The 18,644-nt window shown below is 39.4% G+C and overlaps 1 protein-coding gene across 2 annotated transcripts in view; it reads left to right on the top strand.

Annotated features, from left to right (window-relative positions):
• The window catches only part of NCK2 (NCK adaptor protein 2), an 88,110-nt gene that overhangs the window by 15,014 nt on the left and 54,452 nt on the right, over nt 1–18,644 (top strand). The window contains exon 2 of one of the 2 annotated variants that reach the window (XM_087758724.1): nt 18,456–18,527. The exons of the other annotated variant lie outside the window; for it this stretch is intronic. The gene's annotated coding sequence lies outside the window, so the exon portion shown is untranslated. The remainder of the gene's footprint in view (nt 1–18,455; nt 18,528–18,644) is intronic. 2 annotated transcript variants of the gene reach the window in all.

The raw sequence follows: 18,644 nt of genomic DNA on the forward strand, positions 1-18,644 counted from the left end.
GGAAGAAGTAATTATTTCTTCTTCAGTTGGTTCACAATGAAATAGCCATAAAACTCTTGATCCTGATTCTCCACTGTTTTGCAGTTTGTAAATCATTTACTTTGTGCTCCAAGTGCAACACATTTGTATAATTCTAGTATTGATGTTGATTTATTATTTCTACTTCAGTCTCACTTAAGGTAAGTGTAAATAACTTTACAGAGTTGCAAAACAGTAGGGAAATAAGCCTCCACAAGCTAAGGCATCAGATTTATTTTCTGGGGCAAATGAAAGAGGTTCTTTGAAGCCTGATCAAAGCCCAGGCTCTCCAGTTGTGCATAGTGTAAAGTTGGTGGCATTTGAGCAGAATCTGTTGGCTTCAGGAGGTTTTATTTTGGTTTTTTTTTTTTTATTGGGGCTTTATATCTCTGGAACCCATATTCAACATATTTCTGGAAATGACAAATGCACTGCCATATGGCATGCCAGATTTCAAGCCACTCTGAGGTGCATGTGTGAATTTTAGAGTGCCTGGAATAAATGAATGAAAACCACATTCTCAATTTTATCTATTGCCGAGTTCTGTAGGCAGAGGAGGGGGGAAGCTTTGAAGTAAATTCTGCTGGAGGGATTGCATGCTTATTTCTGAGCCGCTGTCCTAATGCAGCAAGGTGTAGATGTAATTTATGTTTCAAAATATGCACTAATTTCAGCAGGACTGTCAGTTTATGTGGGGCTGTGTTTATTCTGGGAGATGCTAAGAAGTATTGAGCATCCTTTTGCTACTGGCAACTCTGTTACCATTTTCAATCGTTCATTTCCAACCCTTTTTATGCCTAAATCTCTCTTTCAGGCTTTAATGCCTGAACTTAATTATTACGTATTGTTGAACTGTTATTTTAATATATGTTGTGTCTCCTTAAAAGGTTCTGTATCGATTGTGCTTCATGAGAAGACTTCTTAAGCTTTTGTTGGTTAGTAAAAGCTGAGGAAGCATTACTGGAGATATTTGTACCAGGGTTATTTTTAATCCTGGAGACTCTATGAAAAGTTCTTAAATGCAGAAGAGATGTTTGGGGAATTTGTGTCAGGTTTTGCTTAGAAAAAACATCTCCTCCTTGAGAAGGGCAAACTAATAAGGTAGTTCCTTATTAAGATTAGTTGTGTTCATGTAAACTTACACAAATTCTGTGAATTTTCTTCAGAATCAAAGACAATGAATTTTGACATTTTCTGTATGCAGAAAGGGGGAAAAAGCCTACTTGTGAGACAGATAATTTGAATGATTAATATTTTGTCACAGTAGTTGCTTAGCTGGTAAAATTTGTTAAAATTAATTCTGTCTTCCTGTAGCAATAAGAGAGAGTTCACAGGGGGAAATAATGTTACTTTACTAAATCCTTTCCCTAAATTTTTCCTTTAAAAATGTTGTACCTTGATATAGTAATTGTTCATAACTGCTTCCAACCCACGGCCCCTATGCTCTTTGGTTTGTATGAAACTCCAAGGCTTTTGATAAGATTGTGAGTTTCCTCCATGTTAGATCATCTCTGTGGTTCAGTTCAATTTGCCGTGTGCCAGTTAATTGCCGTTTCTGACCTTGAATGAAAGCGTGCGTTGTGCGCTCCAGTTGCAATAAAAACGTGACGGCGAAGGGATGGTATTCAGTGATGTAAAGCAGCAGTTTTACATGTGTTTATAATTACCAACAGTTCTGATATTCTTAGTCACCCAGCCTTCTGGTGGAAAAATGTTTTCCTTCCTCCTGGAAAATACCGATTCATTAGGCCTATGTTAATTAATAGATCAGTTTGATAAGGATGGATCTTCTGGTGAGAGTCAAGCATCAGGAAGCTGCGGTTCTCGCCAGCGGTGGGCAGGAGGGCCGGGAGCTGCTCCTGGGGTCTGGGTGGGCGCGTTCCTGCTCCGGGCTGCGGGCAGCTCTCCTCGGATAGAGGTCGTGGTCAGGAGCACGAACTGACACGGGGTGCGGGATGCCTGATGTTGAGAGCGTGTTCTTTTGTGGGGGGCAATGGGTAACTGAAAATTCAGGGAGATTTCTAAGAGGGGAAAACTATATCCTTCCTCTCTCTCTGAATGGGTGCTTTTTTTTTTTTTTTGTGAAATCCATCTTCAAATGATCTTCCTCTTTCTGAGACGAAGACTTTTTTTTAATAATTTAAGCAAACTTTTTTTTTAATACTGAATCTCAGCTCATATCAGTACTCCACTTCTGGTGTATAAATAAAAAAACCCAACAATAATAAGACATTGTTCTTTGCTCTTGAAATTCTGTAACGCCATATGTAGCATTAAGCATGTACTCAATGTAATGTTTATTTGTGATCAAGAATTTGGCATTTCTGAAAGGCAACTTCTGTTTTTTGGTAGGAATAAAAGACATTTTAGAGTTTTTAGCTTTATGTGTTTTACAGACAAAACAATTTTGAGTATAGTGTTCTATCTCAGAATGGTAATATGATTCTCAGATTTCCATCCATATAGAAATTAGCTTTGAAATGACTTAGGTGGAGTATTAGTACATTATGGATTTGTTAGTTAGGGGTCTTTCTTCGTATCTCCATTTGAAAACTCTTCTCCCACTTTTTCCAGAAATGTTGTGTGTATTCACATCTTTAAAGAAACTTTGGAAACAAACTTTGAAAAATCACCAAATGAAAGTAGTCAGACATTTGAAGAATCCCTGCATGCTGAACCTTTTCATCTTGTGTCTTTGACTTGGATCGGAATTAACAACAAAAATCTCCACCATTCTTCCCCTTCTGAAAGACTGGCTTGAATTCATTAGTATTTTATTTTATCTTTGAGGATTAGAGTTTAAGCTGTCAAATACAAAACCTTAACTAAAACCTGAGATCTTCTGATGTAATACTCAGTGTAGATGGTCTGTGTTTCCTTTATTGTTTATAAATTTCCTTAAATTTATTGTCTCTGAAATTTCAGTGTATCAAAAAGGATGTCTGCACCTAGGCTATTACCAGCCAACCCTTATTTTCTGTCAAATTGTTCTGAATACTTTAAAAAAATCTGCTATAATTAATGGTTGTTTGTCATCAGCTTAATTAAGAAAACTAAACTCTGCATAGGTCTTCTGTGTGTATTTCTCTTTCCCTGTCTGTGCAGGGAATTGCTAATTGCGTAAAATCTTTCTGCATCTCTCTGTGTTGTTCCTCTTATGTTTTGGCTGCTCTTGTCCTGTTTCTTCCTCTGCTTTTGCACTGCTCGACCTTCTCATGTGAGTTATCACACCAGCCTCCCACTCCATATTGTACGCAAGGCGTGGAGTCTTTACCAGCCACTTACTAAAAGACTACATCTGCTATCCAAGCTCTCATTTTGACGACACCAGTGAGGAGCAATTTGGCAGATCTCTCCGCAATAAAATTAAGTTGTGATTGCATGCCCATCCAAGCTTTAATCTAGATATTGCAGGTAATGGCAGTAATGAAGATGTGATAGTATGGTCTAGCAACCAGGATATATCCCCGGTAGATTTGTACGCTCGTTTACATGTTGGTACTATTTGGAGAAGCTCTGTAGACCTGAAGCAGAACTCATGCTGTCCTCAGGCCATCAATTTACACATACTTTTAGATCTGCAGGTTTTCTTTGAAACCATAGATGTGTGGGTTTTTCTTGTTTTGTTTTGGGTTGGGGTTTTTTTTAGTGAAGAATTGTTTTGTAACATTTGGTGGTAATTAGCCTGAGTCAGTCTTTCGAGTTGTGGGGGAAATCCTGCCCTGCTGAGAATTACAGAAGTCCTGTGGTTGATGTTTGAGGACCCCACAGCTCATTCCATTTTTCAGTACAGTTTTTGTATAGGTACACAACATGCCTTCAAAGTTTGCGGACATGTATGTATTAGTCTGATGGCTCATTCTTCAATTTGACATCATCAATTTGACGGAGTAACACGTGCCAAGAACTTTTTAAAGCTGGTGTTTGTCAGATTACCTACTCTTCTGCTTGCCAGTGTAACTCTTCTTCGAATAGCAGGTCGAGGCAGTCCTCCTGCCTCTCAGCTCTTGTTTGAGTATTGATAGGACAGAGAAGTTTTTTGCCTGCGGGTATATTACAAGGGTGGAAGAAGAAACAATACAGCCCTCCTTTGAGGTGATCCTTCCTTCAAGAATCTGAAGCTTTATTCAGACAGGAGGCGTTTTCACTCTGTGGCAGCTTTGAGTTTGGTTCTCAGACCCAATGTGCTCATTTGAAGCTCCCATCGGGTACTCTGCAGAAAAGAGGAGTCATGTTTCTGTGGTAAAGCCAGCCAGCTTTTTTAGGTGGCAAAGCTAAAATTGGCTTCTGAAACATAAGTTATGCAAAGTATGTAACATTTAGCTTCACAGTTTATAAGTGCAGCACTATCTTCTTCAAAACTTCATTACTGATCGGAAATAGGCATAGAAACCCATGCTAGGGAATTTTGCTGGGTTCTGGAGGGTTGCTTTTTTTCGTGTCCTCTGTTTCCTTTTGCGTCTCACAAAGTGAGATAGTAATGTCTGTAATAAAAATGAGCAGGCCTGAGTTGCTTTGTTCCATGTATATTTTGAAATGCTGAATATAGATTGACCCTTCTTGAGAGCATTAATGCTAGTCATCAGCAGGAAGGGTAAGGTAATTCTAGTTGAACAAGCAAGTTTGCACATGTAAAGTTACTACAAGTTAGTAAAATGGAAGGTGAGAGTTGTTTTTCGGCAAAGGAATGAATTAATGGTGTACACCATAAGGGGACAGAACCAGTACTAGGTAGAATGATAGAATCGTTTAGATGATGCATCATGCTTTTTGTCCTTGGTATTACATCACTGTGGTATGTTTATTGCTGATTGTTGGACCATCACCAGAATTTTGACTCCTGTTCGCACAGAATGTCTGTTCCTGGACTGATTTTTTTTTTTTTTTTTTCAATAAATTTTTTGCTACCATATGTCAAATGTGCTAAGAACTTGAAGCTTGTTGCACTGCTTTCTTAAGGTACCTAGTGCTTCTAAAAATACAGTAGCTATAATTTAAGCACTTGATATGCTCGTAGTCTGTATTTAGGCTCTAGTTATGAAGAGTCTTGATTTTTACTGGGAACTGTTACTTTATATTTGTCAAGAAGAAAGCACTCATGGCATCTGTGATATCGCTGATTTAAATGGAAGGTTGCTATAACTGATTTTTCAAAGAAAAATTGTGTGTATACTCTAGCAATAGACAGTGGGTTTCTGAGACTGTTACTCTTAAGTTTCATGTCAATAGGCTTTGTGCTCTGAAGCATGTGCGATGTTTCTGCTCTTTTGCAGCTCGAGAGGTGTAACTTCCCTAGAAGATAAATTCTTGTGATAGGATCCGTATTTGCCATCATAGCCTACTGAAAGGAATGGTAAAATACAGTCAAAGCAAATATAATTAAAATCCTGTAGAAAGGAGGGGAAATCGTTCCATCTCCTTGAAAGTAAACCAGATTTTTCAAAATTCTTTAAGTATACAAGTACAATTTAGTGTTTTCAGTTCTTTATTAGATTTAAAAACTATGCGATGATACTCTTAGCTTCATTTTCAGGCAAAGACATCTGGATCATCTTCATATTTTTGTAAGTGAAGCCTATGTTCCTTAAGGTCTGTTATATTGCTCAAAGTTGCAGGCAGAGTTAATTCAGGGTCTGTGGTTTTTGGCTTTTGTTGTTCCCTCATGTGGCCTGTCCATAGATTTAGATATAAGATGAAGATAAATGTGACGGACTTAATTTGGAGCAAAAGATAGGCAAAGCAGTGGGGAAGGGGTTTTAAAGAGCGTACAGGAAAAGCCCATGGAAGTATACTAGAAAAGATGATGTGATTGAGTAATATGCATGGAAAAATGCCTCTACTTTTGCTTCCTTTTCTAGCAAAAGCGAAAAAAAAAATCAATAATGTTACTGTCTTTGTAATCTCCTCCTCACAGAGAAGGCTCTGGCCTAAATCTTCCCATTCTAATTGCAGAATTGGAGCACAGACCTTGAAATGACTTAATTACCCTCCCTTCCCCCCAGCAGCATCTTCTCTCCCTCAACCTGGAACTTACCTATTTCTCATCATTTTACTGACTATTGGTGTTAGGCATGTAAAGGCGAAATTTAATAAAATTGTAACTAAAATTGTTTAATGGGATGACTGAAATATTTAAACGTCTGTTCTTGAAACTTTGAACCTTCCTGTCCTAGCAACAAAGTGTCTGGGGAATATGTTTGTAAGGACAGCATATGTTTTCCTGGCTTTTGTGCTTTAACAACAGATCATGTGTTTAAATGTCAGCATGACATTTTGATTTCTAGCCTGCATGAGGAAGATGATTTAGTCAGGTCAGCTATTAAGAAACAGCTATTCAACAAGGCTTTTATGCATGCTTCAGAGAGAGCTTTGACTGTGGCGACTGCTTACTACAAATGAGGGATTTTTTATTTGTTTTCTTTGGGTTTTTTTTGAATTCCCAAAAGAAAGGGCAGAGCTGGACATATATAAACAGTAGTCACTGGGTAGTGAGACGAGCTTGGGAAATACTGTAATGAATGTAGAGGGCCATATGATTATAATATATCCATAAAATAACTCCACTGAAATGGTGAAGTATTCAAAGCTTCTGGAAGTCATGCAAATTTACTTTGCACTATTTAGCAATGATAGTTTTTTATATCCAGATAGGATAAGCGCTTATTGAGAAATGCCATCATCTTTTCAGTACGCTTCAGATTGGTGGGGTTTTGTTTTGCTCTCCCCTCCCTGCTTCCCAACCTGATGTTACCCTGTGTCAAAGGGTTCCTTACCCAGGAAATCTTAAAAAAACAAACAAACAAACCAAAAAACCCCCAACCGTGACACCTTTGGAGTAAATGTTGAATTCACTAGGTGGCGGTTGGAAGGGTATGCATGTGTTTTAAGCATTGAGCACGGGGACAAATTTCTGTGCCACAAGCAGAAGGCTCAGGTGTTTGAGAAGCATGAAATAGCGATGGCCAAGTGGCTTCTTCAAGGGAAGATGGGAAGAAGCAGCGTTTCCCAAGTCTCCCTGAAATGCCTGGCAGAGAAAAAAAAAATTCAGACCTACCTTCCTTGTAAATGAAGTTTTATTAAGCTGTGATTGCCATCTATGTCATACTGTAAAGACAGTTGAAAAACGTGCTGATGCTCATTTTGTTCAGTTTATTGTCATACCGTATGGGATTTAAATGAGACCTAATAGAGTAGTAATTGGATTTGCAGTGCCTGTGTGACACAAAGGAGGATTCATGGTACTGTGCTTGGTGTGTTCTAGAGAGCAAATGCAAAAATGAAATCTCTTGTAATAAAGAACTGTCAACAAATGGATTCCTTGTATGTGTTCTTAAATTTAACAAAAAAAAAAAAAAATTGAAGCTGAAGAATTTTCTTCTAGGCTTTGCCAAAATGTTTCTGACAGCCTCATTGACTGCATGGTTCAACTGGAAGCTATTTTAAATAAACTTTGTATTTTTTCATTGTAAGAAAATACTCAAAGTATATTATGAACAAGTTTAGTTAAAATGATTGTACCTGATATTCTAAGTTATGCTTTAACAGCAGAAAATGTGGTGGGTTACTGATTTGAATTTTGTCCAAACTGGTAATATCCAAAATTGCTGGATTGCAAAGGGATCTCTATGCATGCTTCTGCAAATGGTTCTGAGATTAAATGCCCTGAGCGGGTGAAGATGGTAGCCGATCTTCCTTGGCACTGCTTTGAATTAAGGCTATCTCTGGTTCTGGAGTGCAACCCTGCATTTGTGTATTACCCATTTCTTTGAATTTCTTTTTGAATTAACCTGTACACTCTAGAACTTACCAGATTTTGACAAAAAAAGCTTCTTATTTTCAGACTTTTCTGAATATCTCTAATGACTGTGCTCAGGAAAAATAAAAACAGCAACAATGCCTCCCCCGCCCCCCCCAACTGTGTGAGTCTTGGTGTAAGAAGCACAGCCTGGAATGTGCAATCCTAAATATAGGCCCATTCATAATGAAGCTTTACTCTCTCCTGACTTTGATATAGTGTTGGTAGGAGAAGCACTTGCAATATATGTACAGTGAGTTATATCCTTACCTTTGAAAGCGTTCTCTCCAGTATTCGGATAGATCGGGGTTAGAAACTTTGTCTAAATCAGTGTCTGCTATTTTGCATCATCATTTAAAGGTTTGTTTATGTATTCATAATGGAGTTAAAGGTTTCTAGTTAAAATGTAGTTACTAACTGATATATATTACTTCAGTTATTTGGCACATGCAATTTTTTCTTCAGATTCCTAGCAGTCTCTTGAATAGTTTCATTTAAAAAACAGATAAACTTATATTTATCTGTAGTTTCAAAAGCAATTATTTTAAGATGCCTGCAAAGAAAGAAAAAAAAAAATCCTTGTATTTTTTTCTTTGTTGAATTAAAAGGCTATTTTCCCCCCACCTTGATCATTGTCTGTTTTAAAACCACAAATAAACAGAATCCTGTGGCAAGGTTCAGCAAACGGAATTTGCCACGTAATTAAGCAGTAACACAGACACTTCCCAGGCAAAAGGGAAATAGGTGGTTACAATGGTTTAAGGAAAGCAGCAAAAGCAGCAAGAAATCATACTCTTGAATTAAAAGCCCTGAATACCATTTGTCACTGCTGCCTAATATTTAAGTGAGGGAGAACATTATTTTCTTTTATGTAGGTTTTAGATGAATTTAGTTCATGCTTCTGGGAAGTTGGCATGTTCTACCACTACTGTTAATATTTTGTTGGGAAAAAGAAGTTTTGGAAAAATCAAAGCGGTAGTGGAGGATGTAGAGGTAAGCAGAAGTCTTTTTAATTACTGGAGTTAATACATGTTTTTTTGAAGAAGTGAACCTGGAAGCTATTATCTTGGGGGGCAAATTTGGACAAGGTAATTGGCTTTGACCTTTTGCCAGATGTCTAACAGTTCTTTTTCCCTTCTCCCTTGTGTCCAGATAAATGTCATGCCTTTAGGTTTTTGTTCCCTTGTTCTGGTTTCAAGAGTGGAGCTGCTTATGTAGCTAATCTGTGCTTAGAATTATTTCCACTTCTAACCCCAGTAGGACTCTCTTTTGGGGTATTCAGACAGAATTGACATAATTGGATTTCTGCCCAGATACTGTATTTAGATAGCTTTGGAGATGTTATTAATTTGACAGCTGCTGTAGGAAATCTTTGTTTTGACTATTGTTACAGGGCCTGCAATGTTTCTGTTGCATTTTCATTTGTAGTCTGCCACTGAATTGGCGTGATTAAAGTGGGTAGAATAAGACACCATCAAATGTGTACAAGACATGAAAGGGAGGAAATCAGTGCTGAAAACCTCAGAAGGTAGGCTGTTGCCAAATTTTATTGGGGTATTATGAGATTTTGGAATATCTAGTTATCTTTCAAATAGCAATAATAGCAGTGCCTGCGGCTAGAGCTGCTGTATGCTGCGGTGGAACCAAAGCTGTGTTAAGGTTTCTCTTCTTGTTGTCAACCTAAAGCAAAGTTTCTGGGGCAGTTCAGGCAAAAACTGCTTCAACAGTTTCTGATGATTAACTTGGAAGAAAAAGCAGGTGTTTTGGGGGACTTCTGTGTTTTTGGGAAGTGGCAATCCCAGCAACTCAGGCGTTGGTTCCTTTTTGTGGCCCTGAGGAGCCTAGTGGTTTTGTTTTGACCTGCAGATTGAAGGTGCTGACTTTGGGGACTGCCGTTCTGCCTTGTCCAAAGGGGACAGTCACAGTGCCACACGTCGCTGACTAGCACGTGCCACCTACCAAGTCATGTAGGAACCAAAGCTGCTTCTAAATTCCAAGTGTTTGTCTTCCACTTACCGTTGGCTCTTAGTTGTGATCCCCCTAGTTATGGTAGTTTTGTACTTGAACTGCAGGAAGTTTGTTGGTTTTCTTCAGTTGGGTCATCAGAGGAGACTCGGAAAAACTTCAAATCTGGAATGCTAGTTTTTCCCAGCCTTTGATATACAAATATTATGTGGACAAAATGTCTTGCTCCTCCCAAGGAAGATCATTTTCATCAGTGCATTACTGAATTCTAACACCAGGTACTATTTGAGCATATTCCAGTTTCAGTAAGGGATTTTGTGTTGTGGTTTTTAGGTTTTTGTTTTGTTGTTTCCCCCCCCCCCCCCATTTTACTAATATCCAGTTTAATGTCTGTTTATGTGAGTCCTGCAGCCCTGTGCTTTTCAATGTTGTAAATGAAATACTGAGTTTACATAAACAATAAATCTCTCTACTCTTCCTGCTGGTGGTGGTTGAGAGAGATTTCTTCAACTTGCTCCCTCAGCTGAAGTCATTATAGATTTCTTCACCTGAGGGCCAAGATGCCTGGACTTCTTTCTGCCATCCCTTCCACGTGAAATGGCTCTCATTTACGCTGACAAGTACTTCAGGTGCAGTTTGCCTGAACAGAATAAGGCAGAGCTTGCATACTCTTCAGAATAAGATACTCTACTTGGGCAGTAATGCCTACAGCATCCTTATATACCTGGTGGCTGTGCACCTGGAGGAAGGGTAGAACCCAAAGACCCTCAGCAGGCAGGCTCGGGCGCAGGCAGTGATTGCTGCAGCTGTGGGTGATGACAGCTTTTACAGCAGGTGGGGAGTGCCCAGACCAGGCCTTGTTCTATCAGCGTAATGTATCAACTTGCCACTTTGCAGTTTGAGAGTTACCAGGACGTTTCTGACAATGTTTTCCTTGAAGACGTCAGTCAGGATCTGCTCTGTGCATTTCCTCCAATTACCTGTATCTGCCTGGTGGTTTCAAAGACAACCACTGACCTTGACCTATCCCTCTTAGTATCACCTTATCCATATAGTTTAGCACCAAGACAGTAGTGGCACTATTATTTTAAATTCAGACAGTGCTATGTTGAATGTACACATAGGAAAGATTTTCCTTGGACTAAGAAAGAATGAATAATTTACCAGAACAGGATCTCTAATAAGGATTGTAGTCAGCCTTTAACTTTGAATTACCAGTGGGCTAAGTCTGCCTTACTTGACTCTACTGTATTAGTGATCTGTAGTCTTTCTGTAGCTCCTGCTACAGTCCATTTTCTGTTACATCTCACCGCAAAGCAAATCCTTTCTAACTCTGTAGATGTGAGATTTATTTCCTTATTTTAAACATTGGTCTCCCTAGCAAAGAGTGGTAACCACGCGTGTCTGCCTAGTGTTTCTCTGATAGTGAGTTAGCGTTGCATCTTTCTGTGGTAGCTAATTCATTAGAACCTGTGGTTTTCACTTCTCCAAAAGGCATCTGTGAATGCCTCTTTCCAGTGGAGGTGTGCGTTTTCAGTAACTTAGATGTGCAGATTACGAGATTACTGTAAAGAGTATATTAATATACTGTTTGTAGTCATCTTTCACAGCCCTGAAATCCACAAGCATTGAATTAAAAGCTCTGACTCTAGTAGAGAGGTTTGGAAGAACTGGTATGATTTGAGGGGTTGTACGTGTCTTTATGTAAAACACTTTAGTGGCAAAGATGCAATAGGAAAAACAGATTTGTGAAGGAGCTGCTTGGGCTCGTGAGTTGTTAACCACTCAGGTATTCAAAGATTCTGAGCTGATTTTACTTAAAGGAAAAAACTGTCATTGTGCAGTTTTTGCAAACAAAAAATTAAAGCATCAATCAGAAAAAGGGTGAAGTTCCACTGGAATGAATTATTAAACTATATGTATAAAATACTAATTTCTAAAGTGTGAAGAAAATTATCTAACTATAAATGCTAAGATGTTTCTAAAAATGAAATCTGTAATTTGAATAATGAGGTATCCTATTAAAGAAACCAAAATAATTATCTCATGTTCAAACCATGGCCTGAGAGGCTTGCTTAGTTAAGCACTACCTAAGATTGAAGTCTAATCCTTTCCTTTCCTTAAAGATAGTGTGAGACAAAGTTTAAGAACAGCCTTGGTACATGTAGTTCAGTTTCTGCTTATCTATCTGCAATTATAATTGGTAATTCGGGTCTTTCAGCATACATTTGTAAGGGTTCTTGAGGTGCTTAGAGCTGTCCTAAGCATAAATCAAGACCTTTGTTGCTTCTCCTATGTGGGCTTTAGGGATATTTATACATGGCACTTCCATAGCCAGCTTGTAAACCCTTAAATAAGGAAAATTAGAAAGGTGGTGAGTTCCTATTCCTTATTGTAAATAGAAAAGAAAAACATAAGGGAATTGAGATAAAATGGAGTTTGAATACTTCACCTTTCACAGATGGCTCTTGAATAGGAGTGCTTAAAAAACCTGGGGCTGTTTTGGTGGCATGGTACCTTTGTTGTGAGCCTCCTTCAGCTTGCAGAGAGTGACTGGACACGGCTTGCATGTATTTTGATGCTTGATTATCAGTCTGAAAGACAGGTGTGTGTGTTTTTGTTGGTCGTGATTTTTTTTGTTTGTTTTTGAGATTGCAATATTACATGTCCTCTCAAAAGTTAGTAGCCTTGCTGGGGGGAGGCTTCCTGGCCTCCCATTCACGAGTTCTCCACTCTCCTGTGTGGGTTTTTTCTTTTTCTCATGCAGGGACTGCCCTGGAAGTTCGCAGCTCAGCATAATCAAATTTGAATTAGGTCAATATCAGTAAGCATTAAGACGGAAAATCCTGCTTAAGCCAGGAATTAAAAAAAAATTGCATATTACAGTGAGTTTAGGTAGTAATTTCGTATCAGTATTAGGTTTTTTAATAGCTCAGACTTTTGGGGGAAACTTCTAGCTGGGAGAATGTAAGAAGCGTGTGATTCCTCTTAATAAAATAATGTGAATCTGTGCTATATATATCTTGTAGAATTCTTAGCAGATGCAGTCACTAAAGATGTAACCCTCCTCATTTCTTTCCAATTTAAAAAGATGCTAGTCATGCATCCGGATGGATTGCAACTACAGAGGAAGCTGGCAATGGAAGTTGGGTTTTGAAATACAGTATTTATTTTAAATGTTGATATGATTTAGACAGTCAACTATTTGTGTTTCATGAGTAGATTGGGAGTTGGTGGTTGTGCAAGTAGATGTAAAAAATGTTCTTGTTTTTTGAAAATGTGTCATGTATACACCAGAGTCTGCAGAAGATATGCATTTGACTGCAGGAGTTAAATGAGAATATAGGTCAGCGTAGCCTCTTTGATTGCATGTGGTTAAAGTATTGAGCCATAGTACGCTTTCTCTGGTTGTGTTCCTTTCCCCATTCCCCCCCAAGTATATGTTTATTTAAAAAAAACCAAACAACAAAACCAAGGGAAACCCGGAAAGTTGTTTGAGCGAGCAATGATACATGTCTAATCGCTTCCTCTTTGATCCAGACAGCATGGCCAGGAGGTGTACTACAGCTCCTGCGTGCCAGATAGGAGCACAGAGAAGATACACAACCTCCTGCCTGTGCACTGTTCAGAAGCGACCAGAATTTCTTAGGCTAACCCTTACAGCCTCTGGTGATGGCTCCCAACCCGCACTGCTTAAAAAAGCCCCTTTAAACACAGAAGTTTGTCTTTGCTTTAGTCTCATTTTCACAGCTGGCATACAGGCTTAAATCTTTTACAGTGTTTTAAGTATCTGGCAGTCTGTTCTGCATGCAAGGCAGTGAACCTGTTCTTGTGCCCCATTTCACTTGCTTCCTTGCTGTTAAGGAACCGCAATCTTAAGAGAAGAAAAGCTTAGTTGTGTAGAGTATATAGCATGAAAGGATTTTAATTTTTTTGTTTGTTTTCAGAATGTTATACACATTGCAATGCAACGTTGCAATCTGTTGCCTTTTTGAAACCTTAAATATGATATGAATCCAGTCTTGCTTTCTCTTTTCTCCCTGTGTTTCATGCTTAGTTTTAAAACGTAGTATTCAATGAATGCCTTTGACTTATTCGAGTTAAAGAATAGTTGCCTATTTTAACATTACCACTTTCTTAGCTTTAGAAGGTAATATTAAGTGAGTTTTGTGAGGATATATGTGACTAGGAGGTTAAAATACTAAGCTTATGGTAGAGTCTTGAATAAATTTGGTGGGTTTCTTTTCCCTTTAAGCAAATTCAGGCATAGAGCTTTTGAGTGCTTAGGCTGATCTGTCTGCTGCTGGAATGTGCTTGCCCAATTGTCTGCATAGTTAAAATATTTTGAACATGGCCTATTTTGATGTAACTTCATTTGAAATATCTGCCTAATGGAGAAGTCTTAATGGAATACTTTAATAGCCTGAAGTGGTTACCTGCAGTTGCTCCAGCGTATTTCAGTCAATTACAAAGGAAGGCAATATTTAATGTTGGAGTGGAGCTAGATGGTGTAATGAACTGGCAGATTGCCAGCTTGATCTTCTCCACAGGAGAATTTGTATTAACGTGATGCTTTTCATTTGTTCTCCAGAAGGTCACCAGTAATATGTCAATTGTTGAATTTTATCATAGTTATCGGAGTCACTTGAATGCCTTACTATTGGAGTTAAAATTCCCACTCTGTGCAGTACAGGTTTATGGTCAGGTCATTCTTGTGTATTAGCACATTAAGTATCAAAGAGATTATTTTAGCTATTTCATGTCAGAATTTAAATAGGAGGTGGTCGGGTGTTGGGAAGAGAGCCTGAGAGAATTGTCATTGAAATAGCCATTGTAAGGCTGAATCTGGATTTTAGCCATGGGGATAAAGAAAATGGGGCACATCAAAGCTATTAGTGAAAGGAAAGGTGGCTAATAACTTTGGATGTTACTTGTAATACAATCATTACAAGAGCACTAATTTATTCTTAAGGTTGTAATCTTTAGAGATTACACAGTTAAATATAAGGTGCTTACTTTACTATATTGGATGTTACTGATATTTGTCCTCTGGTGCTTGTTTGCAAGCATCAAGTTCAGACTTTTATTTCTGACTGTTCAGAAGTGCTTTTTACTGTGAGACTTGTTATAGTCCTTGTGTTCCAAGGACCTTGGTCTAGAAAACAAATGACTGAGGTTGCCGTTCAAACGCAGACAAATCTGTCTTTCTACCTCGCATGTTTTTAATCACACGTTCATCCAATTCCCATGCTCTGCCATTCCTGTTCCTTGTTGTCGTCTTCTGTTCCTCTGCTCTGGGCCTCACGGTAAGCGTAGGATATGAAGGCAGTCGTGAATGGTAAGGAACTGTGGCGTTTTGCGTGCAGCAGGGCTGACGTTACTGCCGTAGTATGGGTATTAGGATTGAGGTATGACAAATGGACGTCACACTAGGTGGCACAGAAGTGATGGGCACTGGTGATACCATGGGATACGACCTCCCAGCTCTGTGCCTCTGTTTGCCTTGCTGCCCTTCAAAAAAGTTGTTGGCTTCGTTTCCCAAGTTTTCTAATGTTGCACCAATTTGTCTTTTGGGTGGACAGTAAGCATTTACCATGTGTGTTCCAAGGCTTTTGAAGGCCAATGGAGATTATTTTGTACTCTCAAAGTTTAACTATTCATTCCCCCAAAGCCTGGCTTTGCTATCAGATACAGCTGTCTAGGAGCCTGGCTGGTAGGATGCAGCAGCAGAACCAGAAAACCCCACCTATGGTGCAAACCCTCTGCCTGGGTGCAGATAGTCCCAAGCCCTAACTGCTGTTTCCATTTACTGCCCCTTGAGAAGAAAGATCTTGCACTTCTCTAACTGAAAGATTGCTTCAAGGAACATATTTAAAGTGTAAGCGAATTATTTGCAGACCAGGTTTCCATCCTGAGTTTGAGTCACTCTGCAACTCACAGTGTTGCAGGCGAAGCTTTGGGCTGTGGGGGTGTGTGATGGAAATTGGTTGCTCTTCTGGGGAAGTGGCTCTTGGTGTGACTCCTCGCAGAAAACTTCCTCTGGCTCTTCTGTAGCAAAGCGAAGATTTTTACCAGGAGCAAAATAGAAAAGGAGGTCAAAACGCAAATGGAATTGAGCCCAGAGAGGACAGAGACCAGTCTGCATCGTGCACTCGTGTGTCTGTTAGACTAACAGAGTTTTATTTCAATCAAAGTGTTGGTAGGAATGAGGTTTTCTTGTGCATCTTCTTCCTTTGAGTCTTTGCACTATCACTATTAACATTCTGAGCTACTTTTAATGTATGTTAATTGAGCTGTGAAAATAAAACTGTTCTTGCTGTATAGAAGGAAGTTAGTATTGTTATATTGAGATAAAAACATGACTCGTTCTTTTCTTATGTATTTAGATGGGATTTGGACTCTTATTTTCCCCAACTGTACTTCCTCCCCAGTTGACTAGTAAATACAAGGTTAGTTTTTCAGGTATTGATGATTGACAGTACTGTTTTTCAGCTCACTTTCAAGCGCAAGGTCTCTATGCAAATGTGTATTTGTAAAGGTGGAAGCAATAATTGAGGGGGCGTTGGGTTTTTTCTTTAAGGAACAAAATTAAAAAGAAGAAGAAAAACAAAATCAGAAGCTTGGTACAGTACTTCAGTGGTGGATGGTAATGGGCAGTAGATGATTTGTGAGGTAGGAAGGGGAAGGATAGTACTGTTCAGAAGATTTGTAACAAAAAAATGAAGAGACTTTTATTTTCTCACTTTTTCCCCTTAGTAAGAAAAATGTTCTTGCATTATTGACAGGACAAAAACATGTACTACAAAACATTCAGCCAGTAGGAAAGTAGATCTGCCCTGCCGCAGGGTTTTAATGTTGCTTTGCTTATTAAGGTATCTTTCCCATTTACTTGGTATCAGTCTTATAATTTCAAATATAGAGCAGTTTTCAGCGAGAACACAGTTAAGGTCTGTAACTGGGTAGGAAAATTGATACAGCAAAGTGTTGCCCACGGTCCATGTCTGCAGAAAGCTCAAGACCCAGGTGGGGTGCTGGGGCAGCAGGCATTCCAGCCAGCACCCTGGCAGGGGAGAAGGGAGTAGGTCACCCTCCGGTCCCATCTGCTCTCTGCTGTCACAGGCATGTCTTCATTCAGGTGCCAAACTGGATCAGGAGCCTCTTCTGTTTGAGTAACACTTCCTCACGATTTGCTCTCCTCTGTTTTTGTGGTTTGTTTTGGTTTTTTTTTTCCTTCCTTGTGTGTTTTTCAGGAGGGCTAGCAATGCTCTGGCTCCCCTTGCAGCTGCTGGGGAGCAAGGGGTGAGCCGTCGGGGAGCTGAAGAGCAGAGACTCTCTCGGGCTTTACCCCCTAACAATATGTTTATGCTTAAATGTTTGTCAAACTGTGGTTTTAGTAGTTCTGTTACTCCACTTATTAATGGGTGGAAGTCTAAATCTCACTTTTAAACATCTGTGTAAGGTATTTATGATACCTTTGTCAATACTTTTTCTTTTTCTCCATCATTATGATGCATGGGATCATTGGATGAATTGCTCTTTTTAATAGGATTTCTTCATAGGATGCTTTTGTAGAGTGGCAACTGGTTGGAATCTGTTCAGAGAAGGCTTTGAACAGAAACATTTGTGCATGAGTGGCCTCAGGTTGAGTAGGAGTTGTAACATTGTCCTCGTGAGCTAGGGGCTGCAGCGCTGGAAGGCGCTCAGGATTTTTTTCCTTCTCTTTGAATTGGATCTTAATGGGTTTACGCTGCCTGAATTTGTCAGACATCCTAAGGAGGCAGAAGCGTCATTAAAAAAAACAGAAACAAATGCTTAAATACTTGGAAGTCTCTTCTGAAAGGTTACTTTTGTGGCTAGAAATACTTAACAGAACAATGGAGGCCAGGAGGGACCTCTGGAGGCTTGTGCCGTCCAGCTCCCGGCAGGGCTACGGCTGCAGCTGGGGCCATGTCCAGGAGAATTTGAGACTCTCCCAGGAAGAAGGTCCATCACTTCTCAGGGGCCATGTGGCTGTGCTTAGCCACCCTCGTGACTTCTTTACATCCAGCCAGAATTTCCCTTAACGGAGTTCTTCAGCCCTGTGACCAGCTTCACCGCCTCTGTCAGCGCTCACTTTTGTTGGGCTGGTGGGCCCCAAACCGCACGCGGTAGTAATCCAGCTGGTTTACATGTCCAGATGTGTGTGAGTGCCTCCCGGGTGGAAATAGTCCTGTCCCACAAAACCGCTGGCTATGCTTTTGCTGATGTACCTCGGTTTTTCATGTGTAACAGCATTTCCCTTTTCTTAGGAAGTATGGGCAAGTTAAACTGACTAATGTAAAAGTGAAGGAAACAGTAAATAATGGTCCTTTGAAAAATGTAATCTTTCTAAAACTGCGCTGAATTTTTAATCCCGTTTCTTGACTGATTTTTCTCCGTATTGTGATGACTGGGTTTGTAGTTGGTTTCTTGCCTAGATGGTTTGGATTGTCTGTGGTTAAATTGACTTTGTATTCATCGAGAAAAGTTAAATATGAAGATGGATTCTATTTATGCTAAACAGGTGGATCAAGTTAGAGCCATTCTGCCTGCTCTTCAGTGTCTCTTAGGAGATTTTGATAGTATGAAAACTAAATTGCCTAGCTAAAGGTCTTCTAAGTTTAGGGCTGAAACTAAAATGTGTTGTTTGTTGTTTCAGATAGTGGTGTACATAACTTTGTTGGAGAGTCCTACCTTTCACTGCCTGGATCCTTTTAACAGTGTGCCAAAGGTGAGTGGTTCAAGTTCAGTGGTTATTTTCAAAAGTAAAGATAATGAGTGAACTGGATGTATTGCTTGGTTTTTGCTTTTATGTAGAGTAGTACTTGTGATTCCCCCCCCCCCTTTT

The sequence above is a fragment of the Nipponia nippon genome, unplaced genomic scaffold (genome assembly GCF_047370975.1).
Source record: "Nipponia nippon isolate SJK-2023a ecotype South Korea unplaced genomic scaffold, ASM4737097v1 scaffold_2, whole genome shotgun sequence".
NCBI lineage: Eukaryota > Metazoa > Chordata > Aves > Pelecaniformes > Threskiornithidae > Nipponia > Nipponia nippon.